This window comes from Ischnura elegans, chromosome 4 (assembly GCF_921293095.1).
Source record: "Ischnura elegans chromosome 4, ioIscEleg1.1, whole genome shotgun sequence".
NCBI classification, from domain to species: domain Eukaryota; kingdom Metazoa; phylum Arthropoda; class Insecta; order Odonata; family Coenagrionidae; genus Ischnura; species Ischnura elegans.
The window spans coordinates 135729143-135739666 of NC_060249.1; the positions used below are offsets into that span (position 1 = coordinate 135729143).

At 38.6% G+C, this 10524-nt stretch overlaps 1 long non-coding RNA gene across 1 annotated transcript; it reads left to right on the forward strand.

Annotated features, from left to right (window-relative positions):
- Window positions 1-549: 549 nt before the first annotated feature.
- Window positions 550-2475, forward strand: LOC124158091. Its single transcript, XR_006864715.1, has 3 exons — window positions 550-865; window positions 954-1035; window positions 2005-2475. It is a non-coding gene; the product is annotated as an uncharacterized LOC124158091 (long non-coding RNA).
- Window positions 2476-10524: the final 8049 nt, after the last annotated feature.

The following is a 10524-nucleotide window of genomic DNA, read 5'->3' on the forward strand; positions in this document are numbered from 1 at the left end:
ATCAAATGGATCGACCGAGTTAGTAACGAGGAAGTCCTAAGAAGGGTAGGAGAGAAGAGAAGCCTCATGAAAACCTTAACGAGAAGTCGGAACAACCTTATATGATAAATCTTGAGACATGATGGCCTGATGAAGACAATGGCAGTGGCGCCGACTCCATGGGGCCTTTAGGGGGCCCGAGCCCCCTCAAAAATTCCTTATGGGTGTGAGGAAAAAAGTGTCAGGCTTGTCGATATTCTCCGGAGTGTCCAGATATCGAGATTCGAGTTATCAGGGTTTCCAATGCTGATCACATGACTCTTCTAAAATGCTTAAAAAAAACTTAAAACTCCACTACTTATAAAATTTTCTGGGGCAAGATCCCCGCTTTGGGCCCCTCCAATATTTTTTGTAAGTCGGCATCCCTGGACAATTGTCATGGGAAAAGTAGATGGGAAGAATGGAAAAGGTTAGGTGGATGTGAAAGAGAAGGAATACGTATGTAGGTGTGAAAAGATTACCTGATAAAACAAACGAGTGTATAGCTGCGTCAAAACAATCCTACACTCAAAAAAAGGATTGGATGAGACATCCAGTTTTAATTGGATAAGTGAAAGTTGGATGCAGTATCCACTGTAACAGACACGGCAACCAACGCGATTAGGTGGTATATCTAATTAAATTGGACAATCATAACTTGGTTGTAGTGTCCAAGTGTTGGTCCCCACACCAATCTCGAAAATATCCCTCATCCAATAGTTGGATCCCACAGCCAACTCGATGGATAAGGCGACTATTATCGCTTCTGCGTCAGTCATCACTATAGCGACGGACTCCCAAACAGTTCTTATAATAAACAACTCGTAAGTGTTTGGCGTGCTTTGTGGTAAGTAAATAGCTTTTAAGTTTGCTCTTGCTAGTGAGAAAATATATAGGCATTCAATGCCAATTTTAATACTTTTTTTATATCTTAGAGCAATTTAATACGAGACGATGACCGAGCTAAGGATTTTCTTGATGCTTTGGACCTGAACCTTCTCGAGGAAAAATTTACCGGTAAGCTTGCCTATTGTGTTTCGTTTTTATGCATAACTCTTATTTTATTTCACCGCTCAACATTTTATCTTGTGGGTTGATATTATCCTTAGGTTGGATATTGTATTTTTCAACCCATACGTTTTCTCGAAAGTACTTCCGGTCAATTTTGATGACTACCATATGAATTATACATTTCGTTACTAAATAGATGAATGCATTTTAACTTACTACATGTGTATTACAATATCACTTTTAATGAATGAAATGTTTGTATTCTCATTTAATCCATTGATGAAAAGTTTCAAGTAGTTTTCCATTAGATTTAAATTGGATTGGATTGCAATTTCATGCACACCGGATAACCTGAGTTCCACTGTACAAGTAGAACTATAGACACTTATGCGCTAATTATGCGAAGGACTCTACCCTAAATTTATATAATATAAAAGTGTAATATCAGACACTGGCTTCTTCCAGAGACCTCTTTATTCATTTCATATCAAAATTTCTTTTTCTCCTCTCCTTCCTTCCAGCTCATATTTAAATGGCTTCCCTCTCAACAATTCCCTCTCTCTTTTCAACAACTCATTGGCAACAATCCAAACATAAACATCAAATAAATAATAGAAATCAAAACATTAACATAATATCAAACGTTACAATACGTATGAACTGCAATATAGAGCTGTGTATCACGAAATTTAGAACTCAAATCGAGGATATATAGACCTATATACTATGGTATCCATATTGCTAGGTGTAACATACCACAGAATTTTTAAAATAATTTTTCTCCTGATCTAGCTATTCTTGATGTTTACATGACAAGAAGTTACGGCTGATTTATGTACTGTATAAATAGCTTAAGTTATGAGTAGGAAGTAGCTTCCTTTTCATGCAAAACGTTGGTAACTAATTGCAAAAGAGTATAACGAATAATCATAAAGGCAAGTTTAATTATGCAAAAATTTTGTATATTTATTCCAGTTCCTTAGTGGAAGATTGTGAGGTGTTGATGGACACTGTGAACTTATAGGAAAATTCCCCGTGAGTTTGTGTCAGCTTGCCTTGAGGTGCCTTGGGTGAAGAGGAAGTTCGCTCGTTACCGAAGTGGAAAATGCGTTGCAGCTGGTTTCGACGATTTCAGCCTTCCTGAATTTGGAAAAGTGGACAGAATAATTTTCAACGAGAATGACTGAGCGTTTCGTCTACAAAGCTCTGTACACCTTGATTTCGACAAATATTTGATGTTTACGAAGTTCTTGAAACCAGCATAGTAAACTACATCAATGTTGAAAACTTTATATCTTTTCAGCCAGTAATTTATGTGAGAATGCCGGACTATAGAGGCAAAATTGTATGCAGCCTTCAGATATTGTGTAACAAAATTCTTCAACGGAAAGTTTGTTTCTTTTTAAAAAGTTGCTTCATTTTATAATAAATACGTTTTATAAAATATTACAGCTTTCTTAAATCATTCTATTTGCATTATTTATGGCATTCAATTCCACATGATAGTGATCCGAGGTGAGTAAGTCTTCAAGGTTACAAGTTGCAGTGAAAACTATGAAACTCAAAATTTACGGTAAATAAACATTTTATTAAAAAAATTTATTTTCTAACTATAATGTTCATCGTAAGTGGTGGAAATAGAACGACGAAAGGATATTATAATGTTACTTTCAAATGGTGACACTATTAATTATAATATCCGTTGAAATATTACCGATTCATTAAACGCTACGGCAACAATTTCGCAAGGTTGTGGCATTCAATATAGATGGACGTAAGACCCAACGACGCTGGCTTGTTGTATCCAACGAATTGGTTGCCACAGCCATTTCTCGCCCAGCCATTTATCCAGTCCAGCCCCATCCAGTTAGTTGGATCCCTTATCCAACTAACTGGATGGGGCCATAGCAACCATTTAAATTGGATGTGGGATCCAACTATTGGATACAACAGCCAATTTTTTCTTTCAGTGTAGGATTGTTGACCGGTGATGGTGATGTCAAATGTTTAATACTACATGAATAAATGTGCAGCTCATGGTATATTAAAAAAATATCCACTGCCAGAACTTTTACTTTCTCTCGTAAAAAGGCCCATCCGTCCAGTTATATTTTCTTTCGATTAACAATTTAGTCTCTTTTGATGGGACGTAAAGAATGCACAATATATTAAACGTCTTCGGCGATTTCACGGCAAGTAATACAACGTTATGTTACAATTTCGTTCGATTTTGTGATGCTAGGAGGCTGGTCCTCTCCCGTGCACTGACGTAAGAAAACAGCGGATGCTTCCGTATCGCTAACGAAATATTTCAACGCGGGAAAACAAAATTTTCTGTGAAAATCATGAAATTAACGTTGAAAAGCATGCTTCTGCGAAATGAATAGTAGAAACAAATTATGAAAAAATATGTCGACACCGAGAAACGAACCTGAGACTATCGGTCAAAGCTCATCTCTTAACCACCTGGCTACATAACAAACTTACTCGGCTGTTTCTAAGGGCATATATTGCACATCATTTTGACGCCGACATGAAGACACACGCTCTTTGCGCTGCACAGTCAGAGGAGGCATTTTGTTTGAGTACCAACCTTTCTAGTTATCAGAACCGACCCCATCAGTAAAGTGGGGCTCGTGGGTGTCCACGTATTATCGAAAACGACATAGTACTTAACAGATCCTTTGAATTCCTCTTTCATGTGACTCAACGAAACGGCAATACCTGATATCGGATTATTTCCTCAACATCCACTACGGAATACCACAGGAAGATTTCTTCTGAGAGAAAAATAGATTAGACAGGCTGATTAAATGGCCTATGCATGCGGAGACGGTCAGAAGACGTCCACGTTTATCTAATTAATTTATTAGTGGCCAACAAGAAAGGCCGTTAACAATCACAGTCTCGTTCTTGGATACCTGAAAACAAAACAACAGTACTCCCTGGCAACAATAAAAATTATTATAATTCATTATAAATATCATTGGGAGCCTTCCTTTGGATTCTCCTTCATGTGCCTCAGTGAAACAAAAATACCTGATCATCTCCTCAACATTTTCCTTCGGAACAGGGGCGCAGCTAGGAATTAAGGCTTGAGGTGCAACTAATACCTGGGTGTGTGGCGGTTTAGAATATCCACCAGGATAAGAGTTGGGTGTGAGATTAGAAAATTGCGGAATTTTAAAGATAAATGGTTCAAAATGGTGAGTTTTACGACTTTCTGAGGGATGTTTTTTATTAATGCTTGCACTATTGTATTATTAATATCAATCCATCTAAGTACAATGGAATTAACTTCAAAATTTCTCTGAGCTCTTGGGGGGGGGGTTTATCCCCCAACCCCCCCCCCCCCCCACGCTGCGTCACTGCTTCGGAAGACCACAGTAAGATTTCTTCTGAGAGAACAAGACAGTCGACAAGCCAGGGGTTCCGAAAAAATATTGGGGGGGCCCAAACCAAGGACCCTGCCCCGGTAAATTTTATAAGTAGTGAATTATAAGTTTTTTAAGAATTTTTGAAGAGTCGTATGATCATCATTAGAACCCTGATAACTCGAATCTCGATATCTGGACACTCTGGGGAAAATTGACAAGGCTGAAACATATTTTCCTCACATCTGTAACGAGTTTTTTGGGGGGGAGCTCGGGCCACCTCAGGCCCCATGCAGTCGGCGCCACTGGGACTAGCAGATTCAATGGGTTACGAATGTATAAGTGGATAAGTCAGAAGCTATCCACGGTTATCCAATTAATTTATTGGTGATTATTAACACTTTGAGTTCCGAATGCTAATTTTAAAGCCCTTCTGGAAAATCCAGCCATTTTCACTAAATTAATTTTTAAGTATATACTTTAACAATGAAAACCTACAGTTTTTGAAAATAAAAAAGTTTCAACATATGATGTTACGCCATAACATAAATAATAATGTTTTTAATACGCTCAATTTGAACTATTTAAAGCATGGAAATCATAAAAAAGCATTTTTCCAAGCAAAGCATTATAAATCCTGGATGACAAAAAGGGTCAATGCACCCTCAACGAACGGTTCTATCCGCAAAAGAGTTTTCACACAAAGTGGCCCAAGATAAAGATGCCGGTAGCTGCAGAGGACTTTTCGTCCTCAAGTAAACATTAAGTAAACTCTCTTTTTCCATCGAGCCGTTGATTTTTGATAAAACAGAACCCCTAAGCAGTAAACTGGAAAAGTACCACGGGCGAAACATTACGGCTTTACGCAAAAAAAGTCAATAAAATAGATAGACGTATTATTACGTCCACGGTAATCTTCAGAAAGATTAAGTAGACGTAATGTTACGTCCATGGCACGGAAATTGTTAAGCAAGCCTTCTTAGCCTTTGGCTTGGATACCTAGGAACAAAACAACAGGCTTCCTTGGCTCCTGACAAGCCTCTAGACGACACAAATGACACAAATTTCATCGTCAATCTGTCAAAAATTCCACTGGACGCAGATTCTGAGTCAATCTTAAAGAAAGGACTATATTTTGTTTTAACCCCAACAAGAATTCCCGTTAAAGGCATTATTTGCGGAGTCTAAAGCGCTATCGGCGATCTTTCCCCAGATGAGGCAGAGATTGTACGACAGGACACATCCCGCATCTGGAGGAACTCCGCATCCAAACATCAGATGGCCAACGTTACCAGGAGAGAAAGGATGGCTCTTAAAAACCTTCGTGAGAACGTGGATTTGATCATCCTACCATCGGATAAGGGGAATGCGACGGTATTATTAAACAAAGAGGACTACATTAAGAAGATGGAAGAGGTCATAAGTGATGGCCCATACCGAAAATTAGAACGCGACCCAACGTCTCGCTTCAAGAGGATAACCACTGAAGCCATTAAGAAACACATAGGGGATCCAGAAGTCAGAAAGAAGCTGAAACCACAAGACCCAAAATCTCCTTGTATTTATGGATTACCCAAAATGCATAAGGAAGATTTACCGCTTAGACCTATCGTTAGCGCCATAGACGCCCCAACGTACAAGCTGGCTAAATATTTAGCGACAATTCTGCAACCTAAAGTAGAGGAAGCCAAATCGTACGTAAAGAACTCACAGCATTTCCTGCATATCATAAAGGACGTACGAGTGAACCCGGAGGACAGTCTCGTCAGTTTTTACGTGACGTCACTTTTCACGAATATACCGGGGGAAGAGGCGGTCCAATTAATAGAAGAAAGGTTCGACAAGGACATCGCTTCTCTGACATCTATTTGCCTGCAAAGCATTTTCTTCCGATGGAAAAATAATTTCTACGAACAAGTTTCATGGGCGGCGATGGGATCTCCCATCTCTCCAGCAGTGGTGAATATTTACACGGAACACTTAGAAACAGTGGCAATCGAAAATGCAACGCATAAACCCAAAATTTGGTTACGGTATATAGACGACACTTTCATCATTTGGACGCATGGTCGACAGAAGTTAGAACAATTTTTTGAATATTTAAATACCCTTAACAGCAATATTAAATTCATTATGGAGATGAGAATCCGGAAAACTGCCATTTCTCGACGTCTTGGTGAAGAATATTGACAACGGAAGCCTAGGCCATGCGGTGTATAGAAAACCGACGTCAACAAATCGGTATCTCCATGCCAGTTCTCATCACCACCCTGCTCAATTAAACGCTGTGATGACCTCTCTAATTGAACGCTCGATCCGGCTGAGTGACCCGAAGAATCTACCTTCATAAATTATTAAGCTGAAATCCTTACTACGTCTTAATGGTTACGACAACGGAGCTATATCCCGAAATTTTAGAAAGATTATCAACAAGGACAACAGGAACAATTCCCAAGACGCAGAAGACTGCATTAACCAAAAGAAAGCCTTCCTCCCCTACGTGAAAGGAACGACGGATAAGATCGGTAACATCCTCCGGAAATTTGACATTAAATCCATTTTTAAACCACACGCCCAAGTACGACACCTCCTCGGAAATGCCAAGGATAGGACGCCACTTCAAATTGAAGGAGTATACGAAATCCCCAGCAGATCGTGTGAGAAGAAATACATCGGGGAAACCGGACGAACAGTCAAAGCTCGGATAGAAGAACACAAGCGGGCCATTCGACTGGGTCACTCTTCAAAGTCAGCCGTAGCGGAGCACGAAGCCACCGGACATGCGATCGACTTCGAAAAATCAAGAGTCATGGCCAGGATAAATCATTTTAAAACCAGACTCATCCGCGAGGCCATAGACATAAAGAAAAACAAGAACAACTACAATAGAGATACCGGATTAAGAATCAGCAATACTTGGAACCCAGTCATCCGTAACATTTCGTTATCTTCCCCCTCCAGTCCTAACTCCCCACACCCTCCGCCCACCCCTCCCACCTGAAATATAAAAATCGCAGCAAAAACCCAATCCTAACATTATTCCCTTGAAAAAGTGACCAGCAGTCGGTCGCAAAACGTCGGGGCTATCTTCATCACGACACGCGGCATACACCCGTATGTGACTTATTTTTATTCCTTGGCAACGATACAAAATGGCGGTTAGTGTTGCTCTCGTGGGGCACACCGATGTTCCGTTGTCTCTTTAACGAGGGGGTCCGGGAGGGCCCCCGCCCATCTGGGCCACGTGTAGTACATTTCGCATTTTACGATTCTTTTAGTGCCATCAACGATTTATTATCTCTATCGTCATCTTGATCACATCAGAAATACGGGCCTTTTTCGATAGTCATTCTACGATGATTTTTCAAGAATGTTGTCCAATCGGTGACCTAAGTCCTCTTCTGACTCGGCAACTTTCATTTGATTTTGTACTCTGATGGTGAATTCCGACGTGTAAATCAGCCTCATATGTTATTTAATAAAAATATAATTAGCGAATTCTGAGCAGAACATCCGACTGTCCAAATATAATGACTCGCCACGAAATAAACTCGTTTAACAACAGATATGAATTCTTCGCTGTAATACACTAACTCATTGACAATTGAGTCATTTGATTCTGGGCTCATGTGATCAAAATTAAAAAAAAATCCCTCTGAAATCCAATTAACGAAGATTAGGATTTTTAAATAGTTTTACGTTAATATCAAAAATAAAACAATACTGTGCTTTGTAACAATTCTTTGCTTGAGATTTGAGTGAATATTTTTATACGAAAGTAACAAGATCAACTTATAAGGATGATGATATGACATGATGATGCTTTCATCATTATTCTACATCCTTCCTTATGCTCTTATTAAAATGTTTGAGAAGAAATGAGAAACCACAAAGATAACATCTCGCACTAATTTAAAGCTCCATTCTTTACGTTTTCTAATCCTATGTACGAATGCCTTCCAAAAATCATTTCTCTTTAAAACGGAAGGTCCCCAATCATGTGTTCAAATATAAAGTAAACATGGCTTCAATCATTATGCATCAAATTTAAACCCTGCTTAATAAAAGACAGCCTATTTATGACCGAGGATTTGATGCATAGACTCTCTGATACGACGTATGTAGTTATATTCATATTCTTATGCATCCTTATATCTCGTTGTTAATTATATACCATACTTTCATGTCGTAATAACTTCCGTTTGATTTTTCATTTATGTACCTATAATGAGGTTTTTGGACAGCCAATCATTTTAAATTGTGTTTTTCTTCAACGGTGATGTCCAGAGCGTATATAAATATTCTATTTTCTACTCAATTCTATGCTCAAAGGGACTCATCGCTAACACTACCATCCCTCTAGAGATTACAACATGTACTATATTATATGCTTTTTCAGACAGCGTTACCCAGATGTTAAGCGAATTAGGATGGGAGCCGCTGGAGACTCGAAGGCTGCGCGCTAGGCGTAGATTGCTTGAACAATTGAGAATGGATATCTTAAAGAGCGATACAGAGAACATAATATTAGAGCCACACTATATTTATAGGTCCGACAGAAGCGATAAATTAAGAGAGACATTTTGCCGAAAATAATGACAGTTCTCTTATCTTCCGAACCATAAAGGATTTCAATAAATGCCAATGTCGTAATTTTTTTTGATCACTTGCTATTTATGTAAAAAAAAGACTTGTGTCCTAACACCCTCTGCCACACGCCTTTTAGGCGGCTTGTGGGGTATTATGAAGATTTAGATGTAATCTCTAGTATCCGACTCAGAGAAGGAGGTAAGTCGAATCCTCGAAATTCTTAAAGATATTTGTTTAAGACCGACACTAAAAATGGATACCATAGAAACAACAATAATTGTGGTAAATAGAAAAAGAATTGTGGAAAGATAATCCATAGATATGTATATATTGTATTCGTAGCGTGCCTGTATTTCTGTGTTGAAAAGGTGAACTTCGTGGCCCCCCGCCTTGTGTATTACTTAATTCATGTTTCTGAATGTTATCATTATTTCTAGCAGCATATATGGTAGTGTAATTTGTTAGTATGCGTGACGTTTTTTGGACCGTGTGGTGTGCATGTGGGAATTCAATTGCATGCTGCATGCTGGTGATTGATCACCCCCTGCCAAACGCCCTAGCAGTGGCTCACAGGGTATCATGTAGATGTAAAATCTACTATCCGACTCAGAGAAGGAGGTAAGTCGAATCCTTGAAATTATAAATTATATTTGTTTAAGACCGACACTTAAAATGGACACCATGGAAACAACAATTATAATTGTGGTAGATATAAAGAGAAGAGGGAAGAGAATCCGTATACGTAAATTAAGTTTGTGGCTCATCAGTATTTCTGCATTGAAGGTGAACTTCGTGGCAATAGCGTGTGTTTAGAGCGGTATAGGAAGTGAATTCGTGGATTATCACTTTGAGTGACGGATGGTAATTTTAAAGCCCCACGTAGAAATCCAGCCATTTCTAATAATTTCGCAATTTTTTTAAATTATCAGCATCAAAAATATATCTATATCGATGTGTATGTCAATAAAAATGGACTTTTATCTTCTTTATGAATGAGTTGAATAACATTTAATGTTAATTTTTCAATATATATTTTAATAAAAAAAACCTTAGGTTTTTTTAATTAAATAAAGGTGCAACAGATGATGTGACACCATAGAATGTGTAATTTTTTACGCTGAATTTGAACAATTTAAACTATGGAAATCACACAAAAGCAGTGTTCCAAGCACATCATTCAAAATCCTGGATGGCAAATGGGTCACTACACGCTCAAAGAACGGTTCTTTCCTCCAAAGAATTTCCACACAAACTGAGCTAAGATCAGGGTGCCGGTAGTAACATAGAACTTTTCGTCCTCAAGACATTGAAAGAAGTCATTTTCCATCGAGCAGTTGATTTCTAAAATAACAGAATCACTAAGTAGTAAACTGGGAAAGTACCACGGGCGAAATATCACAGCTTCACACAAACAAAGTCAATAAAATAGATGGTAGTAACATTACGTTCACAGGCAATCCTCAGAAGGATTAGCAGGACGTAATATATAGGCAATGGTTCGCATAGTGTTAGGAGTCGAAATGGTTCGCTC